The sequence below is a fragment of the Amblyraja radiata genome, chromosome 4 (assembly GCF_010909765.2).
Source record: "Amblyraja radiata isolate CabotCenter1 chromosome 4, sAmbRad1.1.pri, whole genome shotgun sequence".
NCBI classification, from domain to species: domain Eukaryota; kingdom Metazoa; phylum Chordata; class Chondrichthyes; order Rajiformes; family Rajidae; genus Amblyraja; species Amblyraja radiata.
The window spans coordinates 6,181,890-6,197,417 of NC_045959.1; the positions used below are offsets into that span (position 1 = coordinate 6,181,890).

General features: G+C 43.1%; 1 long non-coding RNA gene across 1 annotated transcript; it reads right to left on the reverse strand.

Annotated features, from left to right (window-relative positions):
• Positions 1–1,118: 1,118 nt before the first annotated feature.
• LOC116971689 lies at positions 1,119–14,103 on the reverse strand. Its single transcript, XR_004411556.1, has 3 exons — positions 14,021–14,103; positions 6,126–6,130; positions 1,119–1,131 (listed from the first exon to the last, which is right to left on the reverse strand). It is a non-coding gene; the product is annotated as an uncharacterized LOC116971689 (long non-coding RNA).
• Positions 14,104–15,528: the final 1,425 nt, after the last annotated feature.

Below are 15,528 nucleotides of genomic sequence, written 5' to 3' on the forward strand. Positions count from 1 at the left end.
GATTTTTAATACGGGTCTTTGGAAGGAATTAGCTGCCGTTGAACCAGGTTGCATTGAAATGTGGACATCTGTTGCCCAGGGATAATTTGCACCTACTGCGCGGTCTAATACACCGCTGCACATTGATGGTGCTGCTGTGGAGAGGGTTAGCAGCGTGAAGTTCCTGGGAGTTCACCTGGCGGACGACGTGACCTCAACGACCAACACCACAGCAGTCATCAAAAGAGACTCAGAAATGCAGGTCTCCCCACTTTTTACCTTAACACCTTCTCCAGGGGTACCATTGAAAGCATACTGACCTACGGCATCATTTCCTGGTTTGAGAGCTGGAATGCTTATGAACAAAGACAGCTAAACAGGATAGTGAAGACAGCCAGTGGGATCATTGTTGCCCCCCTCCCTTTCCTGTTGGAGATCTACCAGAAGCGCTGCATCTGCAGAGCCATTTCCATTATTAAGAACCCTTACCACCCTTCCCACTACATCTTCTCCGTTCTGCCATCTGGGAAGTACAGGAGCACCAGCTGCGGAACCAGCAGGATGCTAAACAACTTCTTCCCCGAAGCAATAAAAATGGTTAACGGACTGTGCCCCTCCCCATACACATACACCCCCACATCTAACCTCGCCCAACACCTTGACAGCTAGAAACCTGTCAAGGTAAAGTCACTGTTCGGTTTGAATGTCTGATTTCAGTTCTATTTTAGGTCTATTTTAGCAATGATAATTTTTAACTTGTATGTATTTATTTCTGTTTTTATTAATTGCACAGACAAAAACTGATGAGAAACAATTTTTTGTTTCTTCTGTGTCAGCAAGGACTCGGTGAAATGACAATAAATTGAATACTGAAAACTGAAAAAAACTGAATAATTCTAGTAGGCATCTTCCTACTAGAGAATTGCCTAGGGGGAATCCGCTCCATAACCATAACATCGCGGATTTGCTCTGATCTTATCATTTTATCGATGTCAGGATCAGCCACTTCATAGCCTCCTGCTGTCTCACCCTCAGAGAAACTGCTCCTTCTGCTATCAGAATCTCAATACTTTAGGAAGGATTCTTTCACTTTCCCACTTGGTTTCCCAATTAATTTTGACACCCACTTCTGAGGAACTTTCCTTCTAGCTCCTTGATCCACCACACTATCTTCTGCTGGTTCGGAGCTAGAGAGTCCTTTCCCGATTTCCCTACTTTGGATTTGAATTTAGTGGGTGGAGTCGAAGATACCATTGACTCCTTCCGTGTGCCCTGTTCACAAGCTGCGCATGGTGTCTCCGAACTATGAACACGAGTGCTGAGAGGATTGCTGTGACTCTGTTCCAAAAAAGTCTCTCCATCCTTGATAATATTGGGGCTACTCTCCCTTCGGGATCCACGCTAACCGCGGCACTTACTAAATTTAATAAGTCGGCACCTCCCCTTTAAGAGCCAACGCAGTCATTTCTCCTTTAAAAGCTGATGTTCTCTCCTGCTCCTGTACGGGATTCCACTATCTTTCTTTCCCTGTTCCGAAATGTCTAGAGAAGGAGCAGTTTTCTCTTTTTCCATTCTAATCCCTAAATTGAACGCTGCCATTCTTAAAGTAGAATGCAGAACGACTTCTTTATTTACTTTCCTTTCAGTGACGAAAACTTTCCATATTTCAATAAGCTCCTTCACTCCTTCACTGTTTCCATATCATCTAACAATTGTCTCTATGTACGTTATTCCTACTATAGACTTTAGCCCACCTATCGGTCAAAGTTCGTTCCTCAAACCTTTGTTTAATTTCCCTGATAATTTTCTTAATCTCTCTGCTTCATGTGGAATTTTCTCACCAATTATTCTTATCGGACTTTCAGGTATATTTGATAGGTACTTCTCCAGTACATTCCCCATCCTCCTGCACAATAGACACAATACAGATAAGATTCAAAACACTCATACCTCCTCAATACTGGCCCTTTCCTTTCAGACTCCAACGCCACTGATATAACTGATTCAATCACTCCACTCAATCGCTCTATTCAATTGCACTCTCAACTCCCTTATCAGCTCGATCACAATCACTGCATTCAACCCTCAGCCTGTAAACAAAGAATCTCCGGTTTCCCAAACTGCGGCTCAGGCTCTTAATATTTAAATTTTAGCAGTTATCTCTCCCACTCAGAACACTTTAAGTTCACATATACAAATAAACCCGAACCACACAAGTAAAACTATAATCAAACTAGAAATGATTCCCCCAATTGCAAGTAAACCAAGACAAACCCCAATATAAACTACAAGCATCCACTTTTTATGACGATGAATCACACACACTAATGAATCCTCCTCGTGGTGTTCTTAGTCAACGGAACGATTTCTCCCCTGACACAGCGATCGAAAGAATACGAACCCTGATCAAACCACCACGAATCGGATTCTCACAATACTACAATCCCGATTTAAACATACGAATATTCAATTCAAATGCACTTTACCCCAATTATCTAACACTCAACAATCCTTAAGCACTCACACATATAATACAAGTAGCAGTCTGTGATCTTAACACACTCTAAATATTTTACATACACAAAGTATTTATACAATGCGGATCCAATAAAGTTTCTAAAAAAGATGCTGGAAATTTACAATTTACAAGAATAATTTAACACGCTAGTGCACAGTTCACAAATACTCGATCTCAGTGTCGCGTCACGCTGTTATCAATCAGTGAACCTCTCCCTCCGATTCCAAAGATTTTCCCCGCCCTAGGGTACTCTTTGATGAGGGGTACTACTTCTTAAATGGACTACTTTTCCTCCTAAATGTTACTTTCCCCTGCTAAGACTGGACTTCAATTGGTGGAACATCTATCCCTCCACTCTAAGAATTAGGGGTACCTCTCGCATCCGGTTACTTTTCACAAAGTTAACCAGGTTCCCGTCTCTCTCTTCGCTATCAGCTACTAATCAACAATCGATACGAGGGTTACTATTCACTGTTGATCAGCCGCTATTCGGAATCGATCTCAAACATGCACAAACTCCAAAGTTCTATTTACACAGAATTCGAATTCTACGGTACGGGCAGAACTTCATGTGAAATTCTGTATTTGGAAATTTGATTCTGCAAATTTAAGTTCTCTGTCAGATCAAGTGCCGAAAATCAATGCGAAAACCGCAAAGTGTTGCCGATTTCTGCACTCGTAATCGAAACAACTCAACACCATTAATCGCAAACTTGTGTTTGGGGGTCCGTTTAGATCCTGTATGAGCCCCCAATGTAAATAGCTTGTTCTAAGCTCCCCCCAGTCTAGTTTCAGTCAATAAAATACTGAGTCAAGCACTTGCACAACTAAACTTTATTTTGGAAAACACAATAACAGTTCCCCGCTACTATACCTAACCACTGCGGGTTCGATCCCCGTATCTGCTTGGCCAAGCCCTCCTAGACTCGTGCAAGCAGAGACACTCCAAAAGGTCACACTGTCCTAAGCATTCTTCCAGAAGATCGACACAGGATCTAATGGGAGCTAACTTTTATTGATCCACAAAACTTGAGGGGCCGAACCATATGGTGGTGGTCTCTGTACAGTCCAATAACAGATATCAATTAATACAGTACACGATAGACAGTTCCCTAACCCAATAATACAGTGACTAATACAATGTATCTGACAACCTTGTCTGGATGCAAGTTAACACAGATGAAAGGGGGGTCAGGACGGGTGTCTCTGAGCGGATGGCGGGCCACATCTATCACATGTACACATGGATCCCGCCCCCGGCCCCCCCTGCATGGCAGGCAACAGATCACGTATACACAGAAGGTAGACAAGAATGCTGGAGAAACACAGCGGATGAGGCAGCCTCATGCAATCCTTGCATGTCTCACCCGCTAGGTTTCACCAGCATTTTGTTTAGCTTAGATTTTTCCAGCATCTGCAGTTCTTTCTTAAATGTGTTCACAGAGGTGTGCGGCTGTGCCGGCGACTTTGCACTTGGTGCTCGGCGGGCCGGATGATTACCTAAAAAAACAGCCTGCGGGCTGGATGATTTCAGGGTATGGGCCACATACGGCCCGGGGGCCATAGGTTGCCAACCCCTGGTCTAAGCTAAAGGGAGAGGCTTGGCATACTAGGTCTTTATTCCTCAGAGCGCAGGAAGCTGAGAGGTGATATTATATAGGTTTATAAGATCATGAGGGGGGTGTATAGCCTTTTACCCAGAGTAGGGGAATCAAGAACCAAAAGAATCACATTTAAGATAAGAAGGTGAAGAAGGTGGATAGACTCGGTTTGTACTTGCTAGAATTTAGAAGATTGAGGGGGTATCTTATAGAAACTTACAACATTCTTAAGGGGTTGTACAGGCTAGATGCAGGAAGATTGTTCCCGATGTTGGGGAAGTCCAGAACAAGGGGTCATAGTTTAAGGATAAGGGGGAAATCTTTTAGGACCGAGATGAGGAAAACATTTTTCACACAGAGAGTGGTGAATCTCTGGAATTCTCTGCCACAGAAGGTAGTTGAGGCCAGTTCATTTGCTATATTTAAGAGGGAGTTAGATGTGGCCCTTGTGGCTAAAGGGATTAGGGGGTATGGAGAGAAGGCAGGTACAGGATACTGAGTTGGTTGATCAGCCATGATCATATTGAATGGCGGTGCAGGCTCGAAGGGCCGAATGGCCTACTCCTGCACCTATTTTCTATGTTTCTATGTTTCTCAGTTGAAGATGTAATGGGACTTTTTTTCACACATAAGGTGGTGGATATTTGGAATGAGCTGCTGATGAGGCAGTTTCTACACCAACATTTAAAATAAATTTGGACAGGTTCCTGGATAGGAAAGGTTTAGAGGGATATGGGCCAACTATGGCCCGGTGGGACTAATGTAGATGGGATATCTTAGTCAGAATGGGTAAGTTGATCCGAAGAGCGTGTTTCTACGCTGTAAAACTCTATACGACTCTATACGACTCTGAAGCAAGTACTAAGTACATTGTATTATTCCCCAGCGACAGACTTGGTCATTCATGAGTTCTGACTCAGATTTCAACCCAGCACAGTTTCCCCCAAAACCCCTACCCCATGAAACATTGTCAAGTGCACCGGCCAATATGAAATGTACTTAACAGTCTAACATTTTCTTCAGACGGCCAGAAAATAACTTAAGGCCTCATAACTAAGGACATAATACAATTGTACCATGACCAAGTTGAGGAAAGCATGCAGAGGGATTATTCTATCAGAGACTCAAGGCAATATTTTCTGTGTAATATCACCTCTGCAGTTTATTAAAGGTTAAGATTGGTTATCTAAAATATCCTCGAAGCAATACACCACTTAATATTATAAATATTTTCAGTAATATTCAAACAAAATTTAGGACCTTTTACATTCAGTATATAAACTTTACATTTGAATTGGTTAATCAATCTTGTTTCAGCCAAAAGCAAATGCTGGAAATCCAAAAGGAAACAAAAGTGCTGGAAGCAGATAGCGGGTCAGTATTTTGAAGGTGGAATGAAGGAGCTACCTTTTCAGCATTCTTCATCAAACCATCATTACATCTGTATTCTGTTAACATGGTGATTGTTTCCAGCCGGTGATGAAAGGCAGTTATGGTGATTGCTAATCCAGAAAATGCTTGGTTGTCTCAATCAATTAGCTACCATTTAGATGTAATTAGGCTTTCATTTTAAGAATCCTGTCTGGTCCCAGCACATTGACGCAATATAAAGAAAGCCCATCAAAGCCTCTACTTCCTGAGATGAATGAGGCAGATTGGTATATCAACAAATACGGTGACCCTTCCCGTGACTTTCAGTCTGAAGAAGGGTCTTGACCCGAAACGTCACCCATTCCTTCTCTCCAGCAATGCTGCCAGTCCCGCTGAGTTATTCCAGCTTTTTGTGTCTATCTTCGGTTTAACCCAGCATCTGTAGTTCCTTCCTACACACTTTGTCAGACTTCTACAAGTATATAGTGGAGATAATATTGACTGCTTGCATCATAGCCTGGTTCGGTAACTTAAATGCCCAAGCACAAAGGAGATTACAGAGAGTGTGCTGGAAGGAACTGCGGATGCTGATTTACGCTGAAGGTAGACACAAAATGTTGGAGTAACTCAGGGGTAGACATTGCCAAGTCCATCACAGGTACTGACCTCCACACCATCAAAGGAAACATTAGTAGGCACTGCCTTATAAAGCCAGCCAATATCATCAAAGACCCACACCACGATGGGAATTATTTAATTTTGTTTCAACCAACAGGAAGAAGATACAAGTGCCTGATAATTGTGATCCCCCAATGTTTAGGAACCCTGCAACCCTCTTGACACAGCGCAGCACTAACCACAGCAACTATGACCTTTTATGGCCTGTGTCATTGGTTTGCATAACGGATTTGTTTTTGAACGATTATGGTTACCTAATATTACAGTTATTAATTTATAGTATTTCTCATTATTATATATTATCCATATATCATTATATTTACAGGCCTGCTAAGCTGCAGCAAACAAGAATTTAATTGTTCTGTTGTCGATACATATCACAATTAAATTCTCTTGACTCTTGAGTACCACACTTTTAAAGGACATCAAAGGAATCAGAACTGAGACTCAAGAGTAAAACAAAAGTAAAGGAGGGTAAATAATTCCAGATACTACTGAGTCTCCACCGTAACTGCTTTATCACCTGAACAATTCCTCTGGGATCATGTTGTAGGAATTGAAATTCTGTCGCACTTCGATACAAGGTGACAAACAACAAGTAAAGCTGATTTATGGCAAACATCTCCCATTAATTATCTGTCCAAGGCTTACAGCCACAAAACAGCTAAATAACCAATCTGGGAATTCTCCCCTCTGCTACTTTCCTCTGCATGAACCACAAAATATTAATGCACCAAAAATGCAATCATAGTTTCTGAAATCTGCATAACTTTTTGCAGCATTGTATTTTACATGATAGCTTCTATAAATTGCTCAAACAAGCTCTCAGTTATACCAAACTGTTCATCTATTTAGCTTTGTCTACCATCTATTTAGCTTTGTCACGAGAACAGTACAATGTCAGCAGTGACTCCTTCCATAAGTGCTACAAAATATTACTGAACAGTAACTAAGTTCAGAATGTCATGAAATTATTTTTGTAACTGGTTGGAAATTAGAAATGTATTTTCTACTAAACAGAATTACAGCAAAGGTTTACAAAGGATTGTGTACTTAGAAAGGCCATTTCACCCACATTTGGGTGAACTGAGCCAGTGCTGCATATGGCACAAACATTCAAATACGTTATCTGCAAATATATGGTGAAATTGGTCAGAAAGCCATTTAAAATAAAGACCCTGTCCCACTCTATGAGTTCATTCAATTGCTCTCCCGAGTTTAAAAAAAAAAAAAACTTGTGGTAAGCACGTAGAATGAACGTAGCGGGTATGTCGGAGGTCGGGGACGTCTCTTAGCGGCTCGTAACGCTAACGGCAGGTACTCGGGAAGACTCGCTAATGGCAGATAAGCTCGGGATGACTCGTGAAGATTTTTCAACATGTTGAAAAATGTCCACGAGAGCCCTGAGTACTTACGAGCGGCCATTACCGTAAATCCCCAAGTTCGAATCAGGGCAAACGGGGAGAACTCTTGAATGAACTCGTACAGTGGAGCAGGGCTTTAAGGTGTAAAATTAATGCTATAAAATGGGAGCTGCATGGATAGTTCCTAACTGTTTCATACACTTTAGTGCAAAGATACAAAATGGAAACAGTCTTTTCAGGCCATCGAGTTCACCCCAACTATTGATCACCTGTACTAGTTCAACTAGTCCTAGGTTATCCCACATTCTCATCTATTCCTCACACACGCTGGGCAATTTACAGAGGCCAATTTACCTAGAAATCTGCACATATGAAGGACATGAGAGGAATCGGGAGCATCCACAGGAAACCCACATGGTCACAGGGAACACGTGCAAACTCTGCACAGACAGCATCTGGATTAAGGATCAAACCCGGGTCTCTGGCCGTGCGAGGCAGCAGTTCTACTTGTGCTGTCCCTGGGAAGATTGTCAGACTTTAAAGGAACTTTGCTCATGACTGCCCCAGACGGCTGCATAAATAGGCACCATGGATCCTAGAGGAAACACAATATATTCTATATGAATGGGCACATTCAACAGACTGCCTGCCTGCCCTGATTAAGTCTGATGATGTCAATGGTCCTTTGGCACTGTAAAGTACACAATGAGCATTGAGGCAGAGATCACTGCATGTAACTTTGAAGTTCAATGGTTTCTTTGTCACGTGTACCAGGTACACTGAAGGTCATAAGTGATAGGAGCAGAATTTGGCCATTCGGTCCATCAAGTCTACTCCGCCATTCAAGCACGGCTGATCTATCTCTCCCTCCTAACCCCATTCTTCTGCCTTTGCTGCAATACCTCGAACACAAATCAAGAACCTATCTATCTCTGCCTTAAAAATAGCCACTGACACAGCCACCACAGCCTTCTATGGCAAATATTTCCACAGATTCACCACTCTCTGACTAAATAGATTCCTTCTATTTCCTAAAAGAACCTTTATGAGAATGCAGGGTGACTTGGACAGGTTGGGGGAGTGGGCAGATGCATGGCAGATGAAGTTTACTGTGGATAAATGTGAGGTTATCCACTTTGGTAGCAAAAACAGGAAGGCAGATTACTATCTGGATGGCGTCAAGTTGGGAAAAGGAGAATTACAACGGCATCTGGGGGTCCTTGTTCATCAGTCTATGAAAGTAAGCATGCAGCTACAGCAGGCAGTGATGAAAGCGAATGGCATGTTGGCCTTTATAACAAGAGGAATCGAATATAGGAGCAAAGAGGTCTTTTTGCAGTTGTACAGAGCCCTAGTGAGACCACACCTGAAGTAATGTGTGCAGTTTGGGTCCCCTAATTTGACAAAGGACATTCTTGCTATTGAGGGAGTGCAGCGTAGGTTTACAAGGATGGCGGGACTGTCATATGCTGAGAGAATGGAGCAGCTGGGCTTGTACACTCTGGTGTTTAGAAGGATGAGAGGCAATCTCATTGAAACATATAAGATTGTTAAGGGCTTGGACACACTAGAGGCAGGAAACATGTTCCCAATGTTGGTGGAGTCCAGAACCAGGGGCCACAATTTAAGAATAAGGAGTAAGCCATTTAGAACGAAGACAAGGAAACACTTTTTCTAACAGAGCCTGTGGAATTCTCTGCCTCAGAGGGCAGTGGAGGCAGGTTCTCTGGATGCTTTCAAGAGAGAGCTAGATGGGGCTCTTAAAAATAGTCAGAGGATATGGGGAGAAAGCAGGAACGGGGTACTGATTGGGGATGATCAGCCATGATCACATTGAATGGCGGTGCTGGCTCGAAGGGCCAAATGGCCTACTCCAGCACCAATTGTCTTTTGTCTATTTTCTATTGTCTATTGTCTAACCTCCTTTAATTGCCACCAGCGCTTTATAGAGCCTCAGCATTACATCCTTGTTTTTGCATACAAACCCTCTCAAAATCATTTAATAGATCTCAGATTCATTTTTTCGCAGTTCTCAATAAAAGTTGCAGTTGTATCAAATGCTCCAAATTATGTTGCTGAAGGGGGTTATGTGGTGCACAACGTGATATCATGAGGACTGCAATAAACAATGGAACATCATCAGGCGTGCTAAGGTTAAAGTGTTCAAGAAGGAACTGCGGATGCTGGAAAATCAAAGGTACACAAAAATGCTGGAGAAACTCAGCAGGTGCAGCAGCATTTATGGAGCGAAGGAAATAGGTAACGTTTCGGGCCGAAACCCTTATGCTAAGGTTAAATCTGCTCACAAGTGCCTTGGCCAGCTTTCCAATTGACACAAATGAAGCCATAAATAAATTATCAGTAGTTAATCTAAGCAGTCAGCAATCTAAGCAGGGTTAAATTGTTATTATTAACAATTTTCTCATGAGAATAGGGTTCAATGGATCCAATTTTGAACCTATGATTTTCATTCACAATCCTAATGCAACAATGTTAAGAGTCAAGGGTGTTTAATTGTTACATGCAGTGGGAACAGAACATTGAAATTCTTACTTGCTGCATATTTACAGGCACACAAACACAACAATACAACAAATGCAATATAAAATAAATTATAATACAATCAATTATCTGCTTATTGACAATACATTATCAGGAGGGGATGATGGTGTTGAAAGCCAATATGTAGTTAATGACAACATACTGTATCATGTATGTATTCTTATTGTTGAAAAGGTCCAATGCAGATTTGGCAGTCAGCAAAGTTGCATTCTTCTTGATATCTTGTGGTGGTAGGTGAATTGTAATGGGTTCAGGTCTTTATTAAGGCATGCATCATAACCAACCTCTTAAAGCATTTCATCCCACCATTCGGTAGTCAATGAGGCATGTCCCCTTCCTCTTCTTGGGCATTATGTATGACATTTTAAAGAAGGTGGCAACCTCGGATTAGAATAGTGAGAAGGTGAAATGTCCTTGAAAATTCCAGGCAAGTGTTCCTCTCAAGTTTCTGGCTTAAGAACACAGCCAAGGCCAGGCCAGGTTCACCTTCATGAAAGATCTTCTGACGGTAATCTCAAAGACTGAGATTACTGTATCATCGGACACTTTGTGGGGCCTGTAAAAGTATATTGTTGTTTTTCCTTTCAAAGCGTACATAGAAAGCATTGAGCTTATCTGGGAGTGACCTCGCTGTCACTTGAGCTGCTTATGTTCATCTTATCGGAAATAATGGAATGCAAGCACTGTCACAGATCAGTTTAGTTTAGTTTAGTTTAGTTTAGAGATACAGCATGGAAACAGGCCCTTCGGCCCATCGAGTTTTTGCTGATTATCAATCTTTCTTGGTTTCTTGGTTTCCTGGTCCTCCAAAATATTCCAAATGGAATTTAAACTGGAGGTGGTGGAGGGAAGACTTAAGACAGAAAGGATTTTTGGGAAGAAAGAGCTACCTTAAATTTTGTTACATCTGGTTGGGTAACAATGGTAGGGTGAAGACTATTCCATGCTTTAATTGTGCGGGGGAAGAATGAATTGCTGTACACATCTGTCTTGGTAGCTGGAATCACAAATTGGATCGAATGCCCTCGTCTGCTCCTAATTGGTTTGGGTTTGGTGTAGGTTTTGTAATCTATGTCGAACTGACCATTTAACATTTTGTAAGAACAGGTAAAATGGTGAGCTTCACGTCTGTCTTGGAGATGGTTCCACCCCAGTGAATTCAGAAGTTTGGTAACAATCGCTTCTCTCTCATAGGTGGTAGTAACAAATCGAGCTGCCTGTCTTTGGACACGTTCGATGGAAAAAATGTTTTTATTTGTGTATGGGTCCCATGCTGCAACTGCGTAGTCCAAATGAGGTCTAACGAGGGTGAAGTATAGCTTCTCCTTGTCAGAAGTTGAACAATGATGAATGTTGCGTCTCAGAAAGTTTAGGACACCTGTTGCTTTCACCATTGCATGATGAGTCTGACCATTCCAATGCAGATCATTCTGCAATTTGATGCCTAGATACTTGGTTTGTTTGGATTCTTCAAGTATATTGTAAGATGTTTCGCCTGGATTCCTCTTTCTGGTGACACACATGGTTTCACATTTGGAAGGGTTGAACTGCATGCCCCATTGTTGTGACCACACAACCATTGTATCGAGATCCTTTTGGAGAGCATCTTCATCATCAGCTGACTTAATTGGATGGTACAACAAACAATCATCAGCGAAAAGTCTGGTCGACTTGCAACTTTTTCATGGATGTCATTTATGTAAAGCAAAAACAGATGTGGGCTAAGTACTGTGCCCTGAGGTGTACCACTCAACACTGGACACCAATTGGAGCTCTTTCCGTTCACACACGCGCGCTGAAGACGTTTTGTTGTCCATCACCCGTACAGTAGCTCTATATTATCCCACCTTTGCATCCTACATACTAGGGGGAATTTACATACGCCAATTTTCCTACAAACCTTCGCATCTTTGGAATGTGGGAGGAAAGCAGAGCATCTGGAAGAAAGTCTCATGGCCTCAGGACAAATGTACAAACTCCACAGAGTCAGCATCCGTAATCAGGATTGAACCAGGAACTATGAGACAGCAACTCTACCACTGTGCCACTGTGCCACCCTCTTTTTTAAATAACTGAGTTGTGAGTAGAGTTTAGAAAGATGCATGGAAACAGCCCTATTGGTCAACCAAGTGCACGCTGACCAGCGATCATCATCGATGAAATCCCACTTTCTCATCCAATCCCTACACATCAGGGACAATTTTTACAGAAACCAAAAAAACCTGCACGTCTTTGGGATGTGGGAGGAAACCACAGCACCTGGAGGTAACCCGCAAAAAAAAACATCACATGGAGAACGTGGAAACTCCACACAGATAACAGCCAAGGTCAGGATCGAACCTGGGTCTGTGGTGCTGTGAGGCAGCAGTTCTACTAGCTGCACCACTATACAATTACCATACATCTGTCTAATTCCCCAGTTATGACAAATATTGTCTCTTCAGTTTCTTGATGTGTTCCCAATTCCTGTTTGGACAATGCATTAAATCTAGTCTACCAAGCAGACTTGACCCACTGCAGTGTGCCTACTGCTACAACAGGTTCACAGATGATCCCATCTCCCTGGCCCAACACTCTGGGATGAGACACTGAGACACCTGGATAAGGGAGACACCTGCATCAGAATCCTAATCATGGACCACAGCTCTGCTTTTAACACCATTATCCCATCTAAGCTTATCACCAAATTCGCAGAACTTGGAGTCAGCACTCATCTCGGCAACTGGCTCCTCAACTTCCTGACCAACAGTCCCAAATCAGTAAGGATAGGGGCCAAATTATCTTCCACAGTAATCCTCAACACTGGTGATCCACAAGGATGTGTTCTTAGCTCCCTTCTTTGCTCCTTGTACACCCACGACTGTGCAGCCAAGTACAAAGCTTTAGTTGCTGGGAGTAAATATCATGAGCAACATTTTCCGGGGCCACCCATATTGAAGTAATGGCCAAGAAAGCAGCACACCAATGCCTCCACTTGCTTAGAATGCTTAGCAAGTTCGGCAATGTGGATTTGGGCATATACTCCACCACACTTTGTGAAGTCAATAACTAGTTCCTTCATCTTGCTGACAGTAGTGATAATCTTCAAAATAGTGGATGAGATGCAGGAGAAGAAGTGTGGTCTCTTGGTGAGACCACACCTGGAGTATTGCGTACAGTTTTGGTCTCCTAATCTGAGGAAAGACATTCTTGCCATAGAGGGAGTACAGAGAAGGTTCACCAGACTGATTCCTGGGATGGCAGGACTTTCATATGAAGAAAGACTGGATAGACTCGGCTTGTCCTCGCTAGAATTTAGAAGATTGAGGGGGGATCTTATAGAAACTTACAAAATTCTTAAGGAGTTGGACAGGCTAGATGCAGGAAGATTATTCCTGATGTTGGGGAAGTCTAGAGCAAGGGGTCACAGTTTAAGGATAAGAGGGAAGTCTTTTAGGACCGAGATGAGAAAATCATTTTTTACACAGAGAGTGGTGAATCTATGGAATTCTCTGCCACAGAAGGTAGTTGAGGCCAGTTCATTGGATAGATTTAAGAGGGTGTTAGATGTGGCCCTTGTGGCTAAAGTGATCAGGGGGCATGGAGAGAAGGCAGGTACAGGATACTGAGTTGGATGATCAGCCATGATCATATTTAATGGTGGTGCAGGCTCGAAGGGCTGAATGGCCTACTCCTGCACCTATTTTCTATGTTTCTATGTCAATGTTTCTATCTGACTAAAGTTAGCAGCAATCAGTGGAACGATTCATAGGCTGAGAAAGTGAAAATGTTGTCTTTGGTCTTTATTAGCAGAGCAATCCATCCATGTGTATGATCCTTTTGCTGGGGAGCAGAATGCTGAAGGAATTGACTGCTCACGTACTCTGGGACACACACTTATCATGATCATTCTAAGGAATATTGTTTCCAGATTCTGGAACCATTGTTTCTTAGGGAGTTCAAAATACAATAGATAATATGTGCAGGATTATGCTATTCGGCCCTTCGAGCCAGCACCACCATTCAATGTGATCATGGCTGATCATCCACAGCATCCACTGCACCAACCCTGCCTACCTCGGTGTAACACTGGATCGCACTCTCTCCTATACGGAACACGTCAAAAACACTAAATTGAAAGTTAACTCCCGAAATAACATCCTCCAGAAGCTGACCAACTCCAAAGGGGAGCCACAGCACACACATTAAGATCTACTGCTCTGGCCCTGAGCTACTCCTCTGCGGAGTATGCGTGTCCTATTTGGGAGAGATCATCCCATGCCAAGAAATTAGACCCAGCATTGAATAACACCTGCCGCTCAATCACTGGCTGCTTGAAGCCCACCAACATAAACAACCTGCACCTCCTCGCTGGCATTGCCCCTGCTGATGTGAGACGGGAAGTCGCCAGCCGAGTAGAGATGACCAAGGCCACCAGTGATGAACGCCACCTCCTCTACGGACGTGTACCCCCGGCCCAACGGCTGAAGTCTAGGAGAAGCTTTCTCAGCCATGTCCAGCCCCTAATAGCATCACGGGAAGAAACCAGACTCCAACTATGTACAAAAAGGCTTGAGGATGACCCCCCTCCTACTGACATGGGTATCCTTCCTTCTGAAGCCCTCCCTCCAGGTTCAGAAGCACCATGGGTCCAGTGGAAGACGCTCAACCACCTGAGAACAGGAACAGGGCGATCAAAAGCTGCCATGGCCAGATGGGGCTATGAAACTGGCCAAACCATCTGTGAATGTGGAGAAGAGGACCATACAATGCAGCACTGCCTTGTCTGCCCCTTACTACCCAACCAGTGCAGCCCAAAGGATCTTGCAGTGTTCAACAAAAACGCAAAGAACTGTGTAAAGGAATGGGAAACTGTCATATAGCCAACCAGCTTCAAAGACACGAAAAGAAGAAGAAGCATCCACAGCAGTACCCCGTTCCTGCATTCTCCCCATATCCGCTGACTCCACTATTTTCAAGAGCCCTACCTAGCTCTCTCTTGCAAGTATCCAGAGAACTAGCCTCCACCGCCCTCTGTGGCAGAGAATTCCACAGACTCACCACTCCCTGTGTGAAAAAGTATTTCCTCATCTCTGTTCTAAATGGCTTTCCCCTTATTCTTTAACTGTGGCCCCTGGTTCTGGACTTCTCAACATCGGGAACATGTTTCCTGCCTCTAGCGTGTCCAAACCCTTAATAATCTCATATGTTTCAATAAGATACCCTCTCATTCTTCTAAATTCCAGACTATACAAGCCCAGCCGCTCCATTCTCTCAGCATATGACAGTCCCGCCATCCCGGAAATTAACCTTGTGAACCTACGCTGTTTGTCCCATGGAACCTGGGCTGGTGGAAGGTTGAGGAAGGTTTTCTACAGTGAGCCTTCCTGTGCATCTTCTCTTGAGCTTACCATATCTGTCTTCCAACACCTGTGGCTCAGTTCCATAAACAGTGTCAAAGTTCTGAAATGGCATT